At 41.7% G+C, this 20,370-nt stretch overlaps 1 protein-coding gene and 1 long non-coding RNA gene across 2 annotated transcripts in view; both read left to right on the top strand.

Moving 5' to 3' along the window:
• Positions 1–9,681: 9,681 nt before the first annotated feature.
• On the top strand, positions 9,682–14,589 carry LOC115069392. The gene is made up of 4 exons (XR_003848672.1): positions 9,682–9,809; positions 13,241–13,350; positions 13,945–14,071; positions 14,555–14,589. It is a non-coding gene; the product is annotated as an uncharacterized LOC115069392 (long non-coding RNA).
• A 21-nt stretch (positions 14,590–14,610) lies between these two features.
• Positions 14,611–20,370, top strand: part of LOC103729658 (zinc finger protein 665-like) — an 11,867-nt gene continuing 6,107 nt past the window's right edge. Inside the window, exon 1 of the mRNA XM_029560916.1 lies at positions 14,611–14,646. The gene's annotated coding sequence lies outside the window, so the exon portion shown is untranslated. The remainder of the gene's footprint in view (positions 14,647–20,370) is intronic.

Here is a 20,370-nt window from a genome sequence, read left to right as displayed (position 1 = left end):
CCCCCCCCCAGCTGCACACTCCCACTTTCCCCCCTCCCTCCTGGTAACATCTGTTCCCTACTGTTCCCCTCTCTCAGGCTTTCTTTCCCTTTCCCTCCGTGTTTCCTTTCCCTTTTCCTGCCCCCTGGTGTTACATCAGGATATATACTCACATATAAGGGATTGGTGCTGATACACAAATGAGGGAAAACATAATTCGCTTGCTTTTCTGAGATTGAGTTTCTTCACTTCGTGTAACAATCTCTAGTTGCATCCATTTACCTGGAAATTTCATCTTTCTTTACTGCTGAGTACAACTCCATTGTGTAAGTGTACCGAATTTTCATTATCTATTTGTCAGTTGAGGGACATTTAGGTTGTTTCCATTCTTAGCTATTGTGAAGAGAGCAGCAACAAACATGGATGTACAGGCATCTCTACAGTAAGATGAGTCCTTTGGGTACATGCCAAGGAGTGGTATAACCGGATCATATGGTAGATTCATTTTCAGTCTTTTGCGGGTTCTCTACAGTGCCTTCTATAGTGGTTGCACTGGTGGTTGCAGTCCCACCAGCAGTGAAAGAGCGTTCCGCTTTCTCCACATCCTCGCCAGCATTTGGTGTTTTTTGTTCTCTTGATCTTAGCCAGTCTGAATCTTAAAGTGGTTTTTATCTGCATTTCTCTAAGTGTTAAGGGTGTTGAACACTTTTTAAGGTGCTTCTTTGGAGGAGCTCAGATTCTGCAGAAGGTAAACTAAGGACAAGATAGAGCCCAGCTGTCTCTTGAAAACAGGATGTTTGCATATTGGTGGAACACCGCAGTCCCCAGTCAAGGGCAGAACCCAGCCTTGGGATAGAAGGAATAATAGTGGGGGCTTGTTTTCCTTTCTCTTAGACTGGAGCTCTGGGAGAATTTGGTTAGTAACAGGAAAGAAAAACAGTATTTTCCTTTGTACTTTGCTTGATTTATATTTTGCATGCTGTTCCCTGGCTGACCCTGTTCACTATGTATAATAAGCTATTCTTAGAATTAAATTCACTCTGCTCCACCAGCGCTGAGTCCTTTGCCTTCCTTCATTTTGCTGTCCAGCAGCAGATCTGAGCATCTGCATTTCTTAGCATTTTTATTTCTTTGAGAACTATCTGTTCAGGCCTGTAGCCCATATTTTTATTGGATTGTTAATTTTCTTATTTCTTTGTTTTTTTGAGTTCTTCCTATATTCTGGATACTAATCCTCCGTCAGATGTGTAACTGGTAAGACTTTTTCTCCCACTCAATGGGTTTCTTCTTCAATTCCTTGGTTGTTTCTATTAGTTATTTTTCTATTTTTATGATAAAACACCATGAGAAAGGCACCTTATACGAGGAAGATTTTGTTTCAGTTTGTGGTTCCAGAGGAATAAAATTCCATCACGGCAGGGAATGTGCTTCAGGTTTTCACTTTTGATATTTTTATTGGTGGTACAGGATGTTTCTAAGGTGGCTAGTCATGAGCTCTCCAGCAGGGTGAAGGGGCCTAGGTCCAGTTTGAGACTATGGGGATCCAGTGGCAGAATTCTGGCAGGCTAGTCCAGAACTCTCATTGGGAGGAGCTGGAGGGGGCCTAGACTCAAGGCAGGAATGGGAACAGCGTGGGGAGGGTCTAACTAGCCAAGCAGCATCCAAGTCCCCTCCGGAGCAAAGAGAATGGAGCTGGTCCCAGAGCAGGGTGATCAAGACCCAGTACACAGGGTCTGGCTTATGAGGTTAGTCAAGAGGCTTTGAGATGGGGCTTAGGCCCGAGGTGTGGGTGGAGGTGGGGACAGCGTGGGGGAAAGTCTAACTAGCTAAGCAGCGTAGATGTGAGCCCCAGAGTCGAAGGTAGCTGGTCCTGGGAACAGAGGGATCAAGAGGCAGCAGAAGGGCCTGACTCCAAAAGGGCTTCTTACTATTCCCTTTACTCTGGCTAATCCAATCCCCACCTTCATCTTTCCCAAACCCCACCTCCCTCATCACCGAAACCTTTCCACCCACAGTATTTCCCTGTTGCAGGTTCTCCTCAGGCCAGCTGTGAAGACCCTGACCTGGATCGGGTCCCCTGCCGATTGGGGGGGCAAGAGGCACGGCGTCACGACACACAGACCCTGGGAGTCAGGTAGAAGCAAGCACTAGGCGAGGTGCTGCAGGCTCGTTAAATGCAGGAGGGGGCACACCTTCTATTTCCCTTTTCTCTGACCCCAAGTCCCTTTAGTCAACTTATTTTCTGATTGGTCCGCAACACGCAGTCTGTTAGCAGTCACCGGGCTCCAAGCAGGGTACGGAGGCATGGGCTCCTTTTGATGGGCTATTTGTGGACCAAGAAATGAAGTGAATTGTCGCTGAATCCCAGGGCTCTGGGTCCATGCCATCTTCGGAGGCCTCCTGCTACACTTCCCCACCTTACTTTCTTTTTAACTATATTCTGTACCCCAACATTTAAGATACTCCCCAACCCCCTTTTTTGTTTTCTGACTTGCACCAGAACTCCATGTTGGACACACCATACTGCAGAGTTAATGCTAGGCTCCTGATGTGAGAGGACACATGACTTACGTCCTTTTGAGACCAAGTTAGTTCACTTAGGATAATTTTTTTTCAGTTGCACCCATTTTCTTCAAATTTCACTTTTCTTTACAGGTAAGCAGTGCTCCATTGAGAGCCATGCATCAGCTGTTTTTCAGCTATTGTGAATGGGGCAGCTATGGACATGGATGTATGAGCATTCCTGGTGTAGGGTCCACAGTCCTTTGGAAATATGGCAAGATTGGTATAGCTGGGTGATATAGGTAACATGGGTATTTCTAGTACTAGCCTTGAGGAAACCTCCAGACTGATTTCCAAATGGCAACACTAGCTCACACTCACACCAACAGTGTGTAAGGATCTCCTCTCAACATGTCTGTGTCAGTCCCTGTTGTTACTGGATTCTTGATGACAGCCATTCTGCATGGTGTGACATAGACTTTTTTTTTTTTTTTTTTTTTTTTTTTGTCTCTTTGAGACAGGGTCTCCCTGTAGTCCCAGCTGGCCTGGAATTCACTATGCAGGCCAGGATGGAGTTGAATTTACAGAGATCCATCTGCCTCTGCCTCCAGAGTGCTGGGATTAAAGGTGTGCACCACCATACTGGACAAGATAGAATCTTAAAAGCGTTTTAAATCTGTATTTCCATACTGACTGAGGATTTTTTAAAAATACTTTTTAAGTGTTTCCTAGCCATTTGTAATTCTTCTTTGGAAAACCTTTAACGTTCTTTAGTCTGCAGCCTCTTGTGTAACTGGTTGGTTTGTTTTCTTGGTGTTAGGATTTGAATTCTTTGTATAGTCTCATCACTAATCATCTGATGTATGTATATAGAAGGTTTTCTCTCCTTGTGCGGGCTGCCTCGCCTCTGGATTGACAGCTTCCTTCACTGTGAAGAAGGTTTTATTTCATGAGATCCATTTGTCAGTTAGTCTTATTTCCAGGGCTACTGCGCTCCTCTTCAGAAAACCATGACCTATGCCTGTCTGCTGATGCATGCTGCCTCCTATTCCTCCAGCAGCTTTAGAAGACCACGTCTTATATTGAGGTCCTTGATGCATTTGGAGTTGAATTTTGTACATGTTGAGAGATGGGGCTGAGCTTCTTTCTTCTTCGTGTTGCTCTCCAGGTTTCCCGGCACCATTTGTTGAAGATATCCCTTTTCCTTCATGTGTTTGTGGAATCTTTGTCAAAAATGAGGGAACTATTTTTGTGGAATAATATCCGGGATTTCTATTCTGTCCCATCCATTTATGTGTTTGTCACTGTGCCAGTACTGTGCTGCTTTTAATTACTGTGGCTCTGTAGTAAACCTTGAGGTCAGGTAGAGTGATATTGCCTGACATTTTTTTTGTTCAGGGTTGACTTGGCTCTCCTTGGTCTTCTTTGCTTTCACATAATTTTTAAGGTTAACTTTTCTATATCTTTGAAGAACTTCCCTGGACTATTATTTTAAAATTATTTATTTACTTTTGTGAGTGTTTTGCTTGCATGGATATAAATGCCCCATGCACGCAGTACCTGCGGAGGGCAGAAGAAGGCCTCAGATCCCCTGGGATTGGAGTTATGGATGGTTCTTAGCTGCCATGTGATTACTGGGAACTGAACCCAGGAACTTTGCAAGAACAGCCAGTGCTTTTAATCACTGAGCCATCTTTCCACTCCCTACAGTGAGATATTGTATTTTGCTCGACATTGGAAAGAAGCTGTAGATTGCTTCTGGTAGAGTGGCCATTTGCGCAAGTTTAATTCTTCTAATCCTTGATCATGGACAGTCTTTCCATTTTCTGGTGTCTTTCTCAATTTCTTTCTTCAGACTCTTCATGCTGACAGTGTAGACTTCTTGCATTTCCTATGTCAGGTTTATGCATAGGTACTTTATTTTGGGTGTGGCCATTGTGAATGGGATTGTTGTCCAGACTTCTGTATACTTGTCAGTGGTGCATACAAGTCTACTAATTTCAATGTTCCTCAATTTCTTGAGGCTTGCTCTGCTCCTGATCTTGGGATCTTTGAAACCTTTTGGAGAAGGTTTCATGGGATGGTGAGAAGAATGTGTAGCCTCCCGTGTTTGGGTGTTTGTTCTGTAGATGTCTGTTAGGTGCATTTGATTTATGCATTCATCTGACTCCAATTTTTCCCAGTTCACTTTTTGTCCAGATGACCTGTCTCTTGGTGATAGTGGAGTATTGAAATCTCCGACTATTAATATGTTGGAATTTGTTGAGAGAATATCTTTAGTGTGTACCTATTTAGAAGTGTGGTGTCCTCTTGACCAATTGTTCCCTTGATGAGGATGAAGTGACATTGTTCATCTCTTCTGCTAAATTCAGTTTCAAATCTATCTTGTGTGTTATTTGAGTAGATTTGCCTGCTGGTTTCCTAGTTCCATGATGGAGTAGCTTTTTCCATCATTTTATCATAAGGTGGTGTCTGTCTTTGCTGGCAACACGTGTTTCTTTGAGGCAACAAAAAGATGGCTCCTCTTCCCTAATCCAGTCTGCTACTCTGTGCCCTTTTACTGCAAGGATTTGTGACCATTAATATTCAGAGTTATTTTGTATTAACTCCTGTCCTTTTGTTGATTTTGTTCTGTTTTCTTAGGCCATTTTGAGGAATAGTGTTGGCATTCTTTTTCTCCTGTGACATCTGCATGTGTTAATCCCTGTCTTCTGTTCCTAGTATTCCTTCCAGTATCTTCTGTAGAGCCGGCGTAGTGCTCATATATTCCTTTAGTCCCTGTCATGAAAACCCATTACTTCTCTTTTGATAGTTTTGTGAAGTGTAACAGTGTTGGCAGTTGTGAAAAAAAATCTCTGCAAATCCTTCAGACTTAAAAGTTTCCATTGAGGGGCTGGAGAGATGGCTCAGTGGTCAAGAGCACTGACTGCTCTTGCAGAGGACCTGGGTTCAAGTCCCAGAACCCACATGATGGCTAGCAACCGTCCATAACCCAGTTCCAGGGGAATGTGATGCCTTCTTCTGACCTCCACGGGCATTGCACAACGTGGGTGTACTTACACACATGTAACCAATACACTCATATACATTAAACAGAAAGAAAGAAAGAGAAAGAAAGAAAGAAGAAAGAAAGAAAGAAAGAAAGAAAGAAAGAAAGAAAGAAAGAAAGAAAGAAAGAAAGAAAAAGAAAAAATCTTTAGAAAAGTTTCCATTGAATATTCTGCTGTTACTGTGGTGGGTCTGTCTTTATGTGGGACTTGACCCTTCTCTCTTGCAACATTCAGTACCTTTGTTTAGTCTGTATATTTAGTGGTTTTACTATGATATACCATGGAGAGTTTCTTTTCTGACCCTGTCTATTTGATATTCTGTGGGCTTCTTGTACTTGTCTGGATAACATTTTCTGTAGATTTGGGAAATAGTCTTGTATAAGTGAATTTAAAATATTATCCATTCCTTTGTTCTGGAGTTCTCTTTCTTCTCTGTCCATAATTTTCAGGTTTTGTCTTTTAATGTTTTCCTAAAATTCCTGCATATCCTAAAAAAAAACAACAAATATCCTATTCTTTTCCTAAAAGCACTTTTTTTTTTTTGGTCTTTTTGAGACAGGGTTTCCCTGTAGCCTCAGCTGTCCTGGAACTCACTATGTAGACCAGGCTGGCCTTGAGCTCACAGAGATCCGCCTGCCTCTGCCTTCTGAGTGCTGGGATTAAAAGGCCTGCGCCACCACGCCTGGTTTAAGCACTTTTAACATTGATTTCTGGAAGGCAAACTTGTTAGCAAAACGACAAGACCGCCCTCTTGTGGTAACTGACGTACACTGCAGGATGAGTTCAGGCCTTGGATTGTCAGCCATGGGCTTCCTGTGGCACTTCTTGAGACATCCAATTTCTCTCAAAACCCACCTTTTTTCAAGGTGAAAACTGTTAGAGAAATTTCAGGTATTTGATTGGTAATAGGGGAGATCTCTGGGGGAAAAGATAAATGTGGTCTTTTAGTGTCACTTCATTTAAAAAGTGAAGGAAATGATTATTCATCTTTTGAAAGCTCTCCAGGGTGACAGTTAATATATAAAACGATAGAGGAATTTTTTTTATCAATGTAGATGATGCAGTTGGTATCTTTTACTAGTATGGAGCATTTTCTTTCTTTATTTTTAAAAAATCTGTCCTTGTGGGCCAGGCGTGGTGGCACATGCCTTTAATCCCAGCACTCAGGAGGTAGAGGCGGGCAGATCTCTGTGAGTTCAAGGACAGTCTGATCTACACAGTGAGTTCTAGGACAGCTGTGGCTACAGGGAGACCCTGTCTCAAAAAGACCAAAAAGAAAAAAATCTGTCCTTTTGCTAGATTGCTTGATCCAGTTCCTCCTCCCTCTTCAAGCCGCACGTTCTGTGTTCTGATCTGTGTATATGATCTATTCTGGTAGTGACGCTCTCTGTTGAGGTTTTCCTTAGGGTAATTAAGTTTAAGTTTCTTGCTTCATTTCAGTTCTTGTTTCCTTTAGTGTTTCTGTGTCTAATTATTGAATTCACTTTTCATATCCACCTTGTCCTAGTTATTTCATCTAGCCGTTTGCTTGTAAAAGTTTTCTTGCAATTCATTTTATTTCTGTCCAAGTTCATTCAGGTGTTTGTTTCCTCTTTATATTGATGAAGACAAATTAACCCAGTTTGGAACCAATGAACCTCAGTATAACTTTGTTCTGTGTGGTAGATGAGTAAGTACCAATAAATGTTTTTGATAAGAGCCTATGTATGCCTAATAATAAGTGTCCTTGTTGATGTGTGTAGGAGAAACAGAACTTTGTAACAGTGCTTTGAAGGCATTTGCCTTCTAAACCTCTACTTTAGATCTGTGCTAGAAAGCTATATAAAGGGACTTTCCACTCTAAGCTTTAAGCTGTCACAGGACAAGACAGACAAAATGACAAAAACCATAGTCTGTGAGGGTCTTGAAGAATGCTGCCTCTTGCAGTGGTCCTGAAGAAATACTTGCTGCAATGTGTCTTATCTGTTCAAATACCTGAGATGATTCCGGCATCAGCAATACTGCATGTTACTGAAAATGTCAGAATCCTGGCCCACACCTGCCTGAAATACCTGCTTTGCAGAAATGCTGTTTACATTTCCTATAATAACCTAAGGGGTACTTATACCTTGATGCTGGAAGCCTCAGATCTACCAAATGATTACTGCCAAGGGCTGACATGAGAAATTCTATAAAAATCTTTATGTATTTCTGGCCCATGCTTCAGTATCTTTGGAGCAGGTTAGCTTGAGTGTAGTCAGCGATAAACTTCCTCTGCTTCCTGAGTATGAGTTAATTCTTCTCCCCTGTCCAGGTCAGTCTCAGCGTAATTTTCAGAGCAATATGCTTTGAACTTCCCGTGCATATTTATGTGTTCTTTTTTGAGTTCTGTATCTTAGATTTCTTTTAAATTGCTCTCTTAGGGAAAATTGCTGCGGAATTGCTGCTTTTTCTTGGCGGGGGGGAGCATATTTTCTTGGTTTTTCGTATTTTTAGTATTTGGGGGATGGGCTCTGGGCATCTGTATTTAAGCTGTCTGATGTCTTTTCCTGAGTTTTTTTTATCCCAGGAGGTTGGACTCCCAAGGTGAGGCTTCAGGCTGGGTGTCTTTGGGGTGTCTCAAGAGGGTGTCCAGGTAGGGGGTAGGGTGTCTTATTAGGTCCAGGTGTGGTTTAAGTCCACAGCAGCCCTGTAAAAAGTTGTGTACTGCGTCCAGGGCTAGACTGACAGCTGGAGCCAGTTGGTTGGGATCTAGAGGTGCGTGCGAGGGGCGGGGTCTGAGTGGGTCAGGGACAGTCACCTGGGTCAGAGGAGAAACCCAAAGAACGGAGGTGGAGCAAAGTCAATGTGGTTAGAGAAGGGGTGTGGCAGGGGCGGACTCAGAAGAGTGATGTAACAGGAACCTGGGGCGGAGTGGGCGGGGCCATAGCAGAAGCAAAGTGGCGCTGAAGTCTGGCGGGACTCTGGGTCCTGGGGGCCTGGAAAACTCCTCAGAGAAGGAGCACTCCACTCAGGAGCAGGGTGCTGCGGAACCGGAGGCGGACGAACCGGACCGGTCTCCAGCATACGAAAGTTCACCCCAACCGAGACTCAGCTGGATGCGAACGTTCCCCCCAGCCACGGGAACCACATGGAGCGGTTGGTGCAGAGCGGATGCGGGTCGGGTCGGAGAGGGACTGGCAGGTGGGAGGAGAATGTGGACTGAACCTGAGGCCGCGGGAAAGACTCCTGGTCATGTGATCGGAGTGGCCGGGGACCCTCTGCAGTCAGAGTTCGGGGGCTGAGAGCAGAGGACAGGTCCTCGGAGCTCACCAGGGATTTAAACTTTGTTCTTGCTTATCTACAGGAAGGAGCTCAGGTCTCAAAATTCGTTTGTAAATACTTGAATACGTTAGCCTGTGCATCCTCTTAGATGTAGATTATTAAAGGTTATTACATTCAGGAACATTTAAGATCATATGAACGAAGACAATCCTGATTTTTATCAGCAATTTTGTGGTTTCCAGAATGTTCTCATAAAATAATCACATACAATATTTGAATTAATGAACTGATGTTGGCAAATATGGCAGAAAGATAGTGAATGTACAGCAAGTGTACTTCAAGTCAGTGCTTCCTCCCGTGCTGTTGTGGAAAAAACAAAGCTCTTCCAGTGTGAACTCATCAGTCCATTCTGACTTCCGTGGTCTACGTTTCTGTATCTGAGCCAGTGGCGCTTGGACACGGGGTCCTGCCATCCCTAAAGAGCTTGTTAGAATTAGTCACAGAAGGAATGATTCTAGATTGTATTCAATCAGAACATATCTTAGCAGACATCCACAGTTATAGTTGTATTAACACTTAAGTAAACTTTTAAATCACCATTAATTGTTCTGTTTTAATATATAATTCGTGATATGAATACAACATTAAAATGTGTACATTACGTTGACTTCTTAATTCTAGACACGCTAGCCCATAAAATCATAGTACGCATGCTAAATATGAGGATATCCTGCTATACTATTTCCACAGTTAGAAAATGTGTTAGAGAATATGACAATGTCAAAAAGCATCTGCAGAATACTATGATCCACCCTACATCAGAAAATGCCTCTCAATCTTTTTGCTTTCCTTGAATCATGAAAAGCAATCTGCCTGTGAACATGTGGTCAAATGTTATTCTTCATTTCAGGGTGTGTTGACATTCAGTGATGTGACTGTGGACTTCACAGGTGGAGAGGGAGTGCCTAGATCCTGCTCAGAGCACTTTGCAGAGAGACCTGACGGTGGACAATTATAGCTGTCTTGTTTTTGTTGGTGAGGTATTTTTCTTACAGAATTTCTAATTCATACACCAAGTTCCTTGGGGAACTACTATGTGTGTGTGTGTTAACTTTGTGTGAATGATTCTCACATCTCATAAAGTGAAATTCTCAGAGGAGAAAAGAACACTGTAATGTAACTGTGTCTGTTCTCATGTTTGTCCTTTGGGAGGGGTTGTGCTTCTTTCATTTTGTTCCATGGTCAGTTCAGAAATTTTACAGCATATAATATTGTCAACCAATCATAAAGTTCCATTTCTAACCTGGAGTTTGGACTGAGCTGTCATTAGAGGTGGAACACTAGATATGCAACCTGAAGAATCTCTGTAAATATCAGTGTTCTGACAGACTATTCCAACTGGAGAGTCATTGGTAGAATTCCCTGTTGTGTTTGCTCTTTATCTATTGAGCACAATACTGTGTTAGAAATCCAGGTACTTTCTTTTTTTAAAAAATATTTTATTTATTTATTTTATTTTGGTCTTTTTTGGGACAGGGTCTCCTTGTAGCCCCAGCTGTCCTGGAACTCACTATGTAGACCAGGCTGGCCTTGAACTCACAAAGATCTGCCTGCCTCTGCCTCCCAAGTGCTGGGATTAAAGGCGTGTGCCACCACACCTGGCTATTTATTTTTATTTTATGTGTATGAGTGTATTGCCTACACTCAGGTCAGGAGTATATGTGAGTGCACCCGTGTTGTGCAATGCGCGGAGGTCAGAAGAGGGCTTTGGATTCCCTTGGAACTGGACTTAAGGACAGTTTGTAGCTGCCACGTGGGTTCTGGGAATCGAACCCGGGTCCTTTGCAAGAGCAGTCAGTGCTCTTAACCACTTAGCCATCTCTCCAACCCTGAGAAATCCAGGTACTTTCAGATCATGAACCACCCAGCACAGGCATACAAAGGTGCTGGAGCACTTGGTATCTTGTGCATTAAGCTGCGATCCTGGGGGTGATGGTGATGTCCTGAAACACACTCAAGAGAAAGGTGACACCCCTGCACACTTTATTAGTGTGGAAAAAGATTATCATCAAGCATTAGAAATTACGTTTGTGAGACATGGAGTCAGATATCCATAAATTAAAATGCAAACTTATAGGATAGATTCCATTTTTTAATATTAATTTATAACGTTTTAGTTATTATTTTTATTTTATGTGTATGAGTGTATTGCCTGCATTTATGTATGTGCACACATGTTGGGAAATGCTCGCAGAAGTCAGAAGAGTGCATTGTATCACTTGCAACTCAAATTACAGATGGTCATTACCGCCCTCTGGGTGCTGGGAACTGATCCTGGGCCTCTGCACGAGCAGCCGTTGCTTTAACTGCTGAGCCATCTCTGCGGCCCCTTAACTTTTGACAAAGAAGAACTATATGTATTCAGGAGGTGCTGTGTGATATTTTGTTCTCTTCGTACATTTTTGAAATTGACTATTAACACAATTACCATTTCATGAATTCTCATATTAAAATGTATATACTGGAAGAAACATCACAAGGTAGCTTCAGGATTGAAAACTGCCTTATAAGCCCAATTATTATAAAGTGACTGATCCTTCAATATTGCCTGTGAAATTTCAAGAATGTGAGAGTCTTAATTTCAACCAAAGTCCTCCCAACTCATCAGAAGAAATACATTTAATGTCTCAGGTAAGTACATGATAAGCCAGAGTTTAAAAACTGTTTCTATTTTACTCTTTTTGGAATTCAGATGCACAGCCTAAATGTCCCTCAGCCTATGAATGGATCGTGTAAATTCGGGACATTTACACATGGAGTGGTAAAAGAAAAGGAAATCAAGGAATTTGCAGGGAGATGGATGGAACTAGAAATGGTTTTACTAAGTGAGGTAAAAACAGATGCTGAAAACAGGCCACAGGTGTTCTCTCTTAAGTGTGGCTCCTACCACCAAATCCTGAATGGACACTGAAAAGAAGTGAATTCAGTATGGGCTAGAGATATGTGCACTCCCTAATTATGGCAGCACTGTTTGAAGAATAGGGAATCTACTGAAATGCCCATTAACAAATGAAAGATTTACTGAAATGTGGTATTTCTAAAGAATAAACTACAGGGGCTGGAGAGATGGCTCAGTGGTTTAGAATGCTGGCTGTTCTTGCAGAAGACCCGGGTTCGAATCCCAGCACCCACATGGCAGCTAACAACTGTCTGTAACTCCAGTTCCAGGGGATCCGATGGCCTCTTATGTCCTTGTGGGCATTGCATGACATGGGCGCACTTACGTATATGCAGGCAATACACTCATATACATAAAATAAAAATAATGAATAAAATATTTTTTAAAAAAATAAACTACAATTCCACTGTAGAAAAGAGTGGAATCTTCTCATACTTGAGAACAGGATTGATCTGGTGGACACTGTATCAGGTAAAGGAAGCTGAAACACTACATGATCTCAGCCATAAGAGAAATAGAAAAAGAAAAGATAGGTGATCGATGTTGAAGGTACAATAGCACTTTGCAGTGAATGGGGAGAATGTGGGTAAATAACAGACACAGTGTCATGGCTTCATGGCTGAACTATGTTCTACTGTTTTATGCCACAACATGGTGAAAGAAATTCTCCAGCTTGCATTTTATATCTTAAAACCTTTTTAGAAAAGATCAATTTGGATACACTCACCATAAGAAAGGATAAAATTTTACATGTGGATATATTAATGTCTGACTATATCAGTAGTCAATGTATGTATATAACAAAATATCAAGGAAACCTCATAGATATGTAAAATATTGTGTCATCAGACAATAAAGGTTTCATTTTTATTATTTATTTTTATTTTATGTGTAAGAGTTTTTGCTTGCATGTATATAAGTGCAATCATGTGAGCCGTGTCTGTGGAGGCCGGGAGACAGTGTGGGAACCCCTGGAACAGGTGTTATGTACACTTGTTGGCACCATGTGGGTGCTGCAAACTGAGCTCAGGTCCTCTGCAAGAGCAGCCAGTATTACTGACCTCTGAGCCATCTCTCCAGCCCCAAGAATAGACTTTTAAATATCACAGTGAACTATTCCTGAACTTTAGCCTTTAAAAGGAAAACTCTCCCTTGTGGCTCCGCCACAGATTCTGTCTGTGAAGCTCAGTAGAAGCATCAGTGCTGTTTCATTAACAGTCACAGGCAGAAGACAGTGAGGCTGGGGGTCAGCTGCCAGTGCTTCTGAAGGAAAGCTTAGTGTAGCCTCTATTCCAAAGGGTGAAAACCATGTTACTCTGCCTTGTTTAGGTAAGGAGGTGAGGTGGCTACATTCCCATGATGTAGTAGAAATTCTTGATCTTGCTGGTAGGGCGGCCACTGGAAGGCAGGAAAGCAGAAAGCTTTCTTCCTGTGCATCCACTGTGATGGCAGACAGAACGGCCTGTTTTGTTTTCTGAGGTGCTTCTTCCTCTTGGTATGTTGGCAGGTGAAGTGGATTTACAGAGAACTGAAAGGAAGTTTCTCAAAAGAGGAGACTGTTTATGTAAGATTTCTGGAAAGGACACTCACAGGAGGAGCGAGATGGCGTCATTTCAGGTAATTACATCCATGGGCATGGACTCCGTACTCTTTGTTTCTGAAAATGTTTGGTATTCTGAACTTGTAACCTTTTCTGGTCCAGATACTATCTATGTAGATCAGGCTGGCTTGGATCTCACAGAGAATCAGCATGCCTCTGTCTCTGGAGTTCAGGGATTAAAGGCCTGTGCCACCATGCCTGGCCCATATCAACTCTTTACATATGTATCACCTATGTGGCATATCCACCTCTCCATTTTGACCTCCAGTGCTAATCCAGTGAATTCATGACCAACCATCTCAAAAATGTTTCTGATGTGATAGGTGAAAATTCAAACATGCCAGTCTTCAGTTCCTAAGGAAGATGGACTTGGGTCCTTATATGCCACTGTAGTGTTGTTTGAACTGTACATAAAACTGATATTTTTGTTTTCTTTATTCAGATATTATATTACTTTCCTTATCATTTGAATCCCACCCACATCACAGGCCTGGTGGAATGCGCTGCTGGGTTCGTTGACACCTGTATTCTCTTGACACCTTATTCTTTTTACCTCAGGTCCAGTACCCTGTTCAAGGATGCATGCTCAAACTTTACTTTTCCCATTTTAGGATCCATTGACATTCAAGGATGTGTCCATAGACTTCTCCCAGGAGGAGTGGGAATGCCTAGACTCTGCTCAGAGGGCTTTGTACAGGGAGGTGATGTTGGAGAACTACAGCAATCTGGTGTCCGTAGGTGAGATGTTTCATACAGAATTTTTTACTATTTTGGTTTCTTTGACAGACGTCAGTCTACTCTGTACATATGTTAGTTTTGATGAATAAGTTTTAGATTCTTTAAAAATTAGTTATTGGGAATGTTTGGCATTGTGAAGAACATGTTTATATTTTATCATTTCTTTCCATTTCCACTTGTTAGTGAAATTACTCACATTCATTGTTTTTGATGTTAATTTCAGCCACACATTAGTACATGATACTGTAGCCAGAATCTCAAAGTTCCATTTCCATAGCTGCATTTTCAGTCAGTGATAGAACTCACCATATGAAAACTGAAAAAAAAATTCTTGTGTATTCTATTGTGTCAGAAATAAAACTTGGGAAATTATTTGGAGAGTCATCTCTTTTTATCTATATTATCAGTGGAGCACAGTACTGTTAGAAATCCCGTACTTTCTGAAGAATCCAGCAAGCGCATGTGCCTCTGTCTCATACACAGGTCTTGCTGTGTGTAAGCCTGTTCTGGTCTCCTGTCTGGAGCAAAGCAAAGAGCCCTGGGATGTGAAGAGAGGGGAGACTGTAGCCAATCAGGTAGGTTTGAGTGGATGAAGGACGGGCCCAGGTGAGAGGTCCTAAGTAAAGAGGGATAAAGACCTGAAAATGGTTTTGCCATAGCTTGTTTCTCTAGAAAGAGACTGATTTAATTTATAACAATATCATCAATATTTGTCCTGTAGTAAATGGCAGATGACTTTTTTTTTTCTTTTTTTTTTTTTGAGACAGTGTCTCCCTATAGCCACAGCTGGCCTGGACTTGCTAAGCAGGCTGGCTTCAAATTCACACAGATCCACCTGCTTCTGCTGGGATTAAAGGCACGTGCCACCATGCCTGGCTCTTTGCAAATTTGTAATATACAAATATCACCATTTAATTGTTTAATTATTCCATATCCTTTATGTCAACTTTCAATGTGGGTTTTTCTTTACTACCTTCTTCAATGAATATTTTTATTGAGTTTTTGTGCATTTGATACAAAACATCATAATCATCTTTATACCTCTCCTCTATCCACACCCCACCGTGACTGGTTAGCAGATTTAATGCATTCTGTCATATATGTTAAGATGTATTGAATCAAGGTCTGTTTTGTTTTTGTTTGTTTGTTGTTGTTGTTTATTTGAGGCAGGGTGATTGTTGCCTAGATATGGGGCGGGTCGCTGGACCCCCGGCGTGGTGTGTGCAGGCACCTTGGGGTCTCCGCCACACCTGGCCGAAAGCGATGTGGGGAGCGTGCCTGGGCTCCCGGGCGCACTCACTCTGGATATGGCCCAGGGTCAGGTGTACCTGCACTCTCCCAACGTGGTTCTGGGGCAGGCCTGGCCAGCCGCGCCTCTCTGGAGATGGCAGGTGCGCAGACTTCTCTGATGCTGGCTGTAGCTGATAGCTACACACTTCTCTGGAGCGGAGAGCTTCCTCTGCTACTAGAGTATTATCTAGTCAGAATCCTGCCTCTATTACACTCTTGTGCCCTTCCTCAGGATTGTGGAGTTCTGGCCAGTGAACTCCACAGGGAAGAGGCACAGAGGCGGCGAAAGCTGGGGTATCCTTGGGTCGGTAATGGAGAGTGCTGCTCTCCAGTGAGATCAGGTCACAGGTAGTAAGACACAGGACTCAAGGCACGGCTTAGTCTGTGTTTACTGCTTTATTGTATCTCTGCTCCTTGCTGTCCAGCTCTCTCTGATGCAGCTTTCTGGGACCCAATCTCCGGGACCCAGTCTCTGACCTGATCTCCGACTATTAAGAGAAGACTAGCATATTTATATACCATGGGGGTAGTGGTAAAAGCTTTTAGATACTTTGTGAGATATTCTATTTACATGTGGAAGTGGGTTTCTGTTAGACTATTGTCTACCTGTAAAAATCACACACAGGAAGGCATGGTATGCATAGAGCCAAAGGCCATGTTTATGTCAAGGCATCTGTGGTGGCCTCTTCAAAGGGAGAGACAGGAAAGATGCCAGAAAGCACCTTGCTATGAAAAGGAGCCCGCAGCACATTCCCGAGCTGCATGAGCTGTCCAGTGTGAAGGGGCTTCGACTTGCATAACAGAGGTCTCCCAACACCTAGAACTCACTATGGAGACTAGGTCGGCTTTTGATCTCACAAAGATCTGTCCACCTCTGCCTTGCAAGTTCAGGGATTAAAGTCGTGTGCCACCATACCCAGTGTGAATCAAGTTTTTAACATATTGTAAAATCAGTAAATTTTAAGCCTTTTGTTTTGTTTCTGTGCTAAAAGCGTTTGTGCCCTTCTGAGTCCTTGTGATTTCCATTGCTTTAGAAGTATTAATGCATTTCTTCCAAAAATATGTCTTTGATGTGAATCGCTTAGACTATTTATATAGCAAGAAATTGTATATTGTCTTCCCATTTTAAATAAGAATTTGTTAAATATGTGTGACTTTGCATATGGCATTTGTGGATTCCTCTGTTTTCTGCTTACTGTTGCTATATACTGTTGTTCAGAAAAGAGGATGTAAAAATTGAGCTTGTATAATATTTCAGACTAATTCCATTGCCCAAGACATCATCCATCTCCAAAAGATTTCTCTGAGGATTAAAGACATGTGCCACCATCTATCTACCTTTTTTTTTTGGTCTTTTTGAGACAGGATCTCCCTGTAGCCCCACCTGTCCTGGAACTTACTATGTAGACCAGGCTGGCCTTGAACTCACAGAGATCAGCCTGCCTCTGTCTTCCAAGTGCTGGGATTAAAGGCATGCGCCACCACCCCTGGCCTCTCTGAATTTAGAAATTTGCATATCCTCCTGTTGTGCAGATGCGAGTCACTCCTGGCTTCTTTGGGATCCATGCTTTCTCATGCTGCTCATAGGCTTGTTCATTCATAATCTTTCTGACTTCAGTATTCTTCACAGATAGGATACAGTTCACAGAGCCGTGGTTTGGAGGCTGTGTCTCCTTCAGGTACCTTCCTTCTCTCTGTAATTCTCATCAGCCATGAGATGAGATTCTTATGTCATGACTTCCATCTATGGTTTAGCATGGACATTGTCTGTTAGTCTCTGAGCCCCATGGATACTGGACTGAAACCTCTACCTCTAAAGATGGAGCCAAAGTATACTATTCTATCTGATGAATAATTTTGTTCAGTTGTAGATCAGATGAAATAAATCCACAATCTGTTGTGTAGAAACATGAGAGAAAAGAAATAAAATTCCAGCTTCAAAGGAGAAATAAGTTAAAAAAGATCCAGTGTCCCTTAGTTATCTCTGTATTTTCTGCTGAGACAGTAACAGGAGAATGAATATAATGTGCCCTGACCAGAGAATGCTCGGAACGTGAAGGAACGTGCGTGTTCACTATGTAGCATGAGTCACGTACAGTGTGTCTACTCTTCAAACATCATGATGCACATCACAAATGCATAGCGCATGTCACAAAATAAAAATAAGTAAATATAATCAAAGAGACAGCGATCATTATCTAGGGGCTCTTCACCTGGGAAATGTGACATGAGAGAATGATGGAAAATCATTGAACTAACCTAACCTGTCCTCAGGTATTTGCTGCTCTGGGTTCATGATTGAGTTCTTCCTGTAGAATAACAGCCTCTATAGTTATGTTTGAGAAAGCATGATCTTCTCTCCTGAGTTTCTTTTTCCTCCTCTTCCTCCTCTTCCTCCTCCTCCTCCTCCTCCTCCTCCTCTTCTTCTTCCTTTTTTTGTAACCCCAGCTGACATGACACTCACCATGTAAACCAGGCTGGACTTGAACTCACAGAGATCCACCTGCCTTTGCTTCCCAAGTGTTGGAAGTAAAGGTGTGCACCACCATGCCCAGCCCTGACTTTCTTTTCTTTTTTCTTTCTTTTTTTTTGGGGGGGGGGTCTTTTGAGACAGGGTCTCCTCGCTATGTAGACCAGGCTGGCCTTGAACTCACAGACATCCACCTGCTCTCTTCCTCCCAAGTGCTGGGATTAAAGGCATGAGTCACCATGTCTGGCTTTTTAAAATTTATTTTTATGTTATGTATAACAGTGTATTTCCTGCAGGTATGTAAAAGCACCCATGTTATGCAGTGCTCATAGAAGTCGGAAGTGGGCATTGGATCCCTTAAAACTGGAGTTCAGGACAGTTGTTAGTTCCCATGTGGGTGTTAGGAACCAAACCCAAGTCCTCTGCAAGAGCAGCCAGTGCTCTTAACGGCTAACTCATCTCTCCAGCTCCCTTCTGACTTTCGTTATGGTACTGAATCAATCAGTCCTGTCACTCAGTCACTCAGTATGAGATTTCTAATGATGACATCCAAAGTATCACATTCTTTCTATTCACCCTGTAATGGACATAGTGTTTCTAGACGGGAAAGAAAACTGGGTTCAAATGTATTCATTGTTTCAAGCAGTCAAGTGAAATATAAAGTCACCAGATTTCCTTTTAATTGAACTGTTCTTTTTGCTTTTAACTTAACATATCTTTTTATAATTCTCTTTTAGAAGGTTTTTTATATATTTGATTACACAGATATTAATTTACTAACCAATGAGTTTTAAAAGTCTACGTAATTATTCAGTATAAGTAACTGTTCCAACTAAAAGTTGCCTGGTTTGGTGCACTCCTTTATACCCAGCACTCGGGATGCAGAGGTGGGTGGATCTCTGTGAGATTCAGGCTAGCCTTGTCTACCTACACAAATAATTCCAGGCCAGCTGGGACTACAAGGAGACCCTGTATCACAAACACCAGAAAAGGAAAAAAAAAAAAACAGAGAGAGAGAGAGAGAGAAATGCATAGGACACTGTAAATGTCCCACATGTCTCTTCCCACTCAACATTGGCTCATCTCTGAGGTTTTCATTACTCAGCACACCTTGGGAAAGTTAATTCTATATTATTTCATGTTTCATTCCTATAAGGAATTTTGGATTTAAAAAAATTTTTTTTAATTTAATAATCACATGATTAGAAGAAGCATTTTATTACAGCTTTAATATATTCAGTAACACTCCAGAGCAAGGATACATCTCTTTCAAAAGTGGCTGTAAATTTTTAGGTTCACAGTTGAATCAATACAGTTATACAATATTGAACTAAGTATAAACCCTGTAAGATATAAATTGGATGAGTTTTTACCCTTTAAAGAAGATCTTCATTTCAAGGTATGCTGTTTCCTACATTTTAAAAAATATTATTTTTATTTTTTTTTAGAAGAAGCATATCATTACAGCTTTAACATTTTTATAGGTATATTTTTAAATGTTACCACTAAAATATGTTGAAACAGCATGTTTTATCTCATGTTCCACTTCTGAGCACTTATATTAGATGATTCAATGTAGTCCCAGTTTTTCTTTTTAAAATATAACCTTTTTATTAATTACTTGAAATTTTATTGTCTGCAAGCAATGTGTCTTCTCACAAAATAGGAAATACTATTTTCCTGTGCTTAGTCATCTATGGGTTCAATTTCTTTTCCATCACTATGAAGACTAGCCAGTGGAGATGAAACTTTGAAATCAGTACCAACTTGATTTCTCCTTTTTGTTCTATAGCTCATGTGTGTACTGTCTACAGCAGTAGGGTCTTGTTTTCAATTTCTGGTGGCAACTGAGGGCTACTATCTGGAATATACAACGAGCTCAAAATACTAACCATCAAAACCTGTACAGTCCAATTTAAAATGGGGCAAGGAGCTGGACAGGGTGTTCAACAAGGATGAAATGCAAATGTCTAAGAACTTCCTTTAAAATGTTCAGCATCAATAGTCATAAGGGAAATCCAAATTAAAACCATTTTGAGATTTCTTAATACTCCACTCACCATGAATAGCACCCCAAAACCAAACAATTAACAAATGTTTTCAGGGATGCGGGACAAGGGTGACAGTCACCCACCCTTGGTGGGAGTGCGGACTGTGCAGCCAAAATGCAAATCAGTGTGGAGATGCCTCACAGAAAGGTGGAAATCAATCTGACCCTGTTACCCAGCCACACCACTCTTGGGCATATAACCCAAAGACCCTATACCTTCAACAGAGATACCTAATCATGTATGTTCATTGCTACCCTTTTCACAGTAGCCAGGAAATGGAAACAACCCAGATTTTCATCCACTGATGAATATGTAATGAAAATTTGGGACATTTACACAATGAGATATCATTCAACTATGACAAAAAACAAAATTATGAAATTCACAGGCCACTGGGTGGAAAAGGAAACAGTCTTTCTAAGTGAGGTATCCCAGACTGAGAAAGAAAAACATTACATTTTCTTTTTTATATGTGTATGGTAGCTTTG

The sequence above is a fragment of the Nannospalax galili genome, unplaced genomic scaffold, assembly GCF_000622305.1.
Source record: "Nannospalax galili isolate Female #2095 unplaced genomic scaffold, S.galili_v1.0 scaffold632, whole genome shotgun sequence".
NCBI lineage: Eukaryota > Metazoa > Chordata > Mammalia > Rodentia > Spalacidae > Nannospalax > Nannospalax galili.
This window is presented reverse-complemented; position numbering and strand designations above follow the sequence as displayed.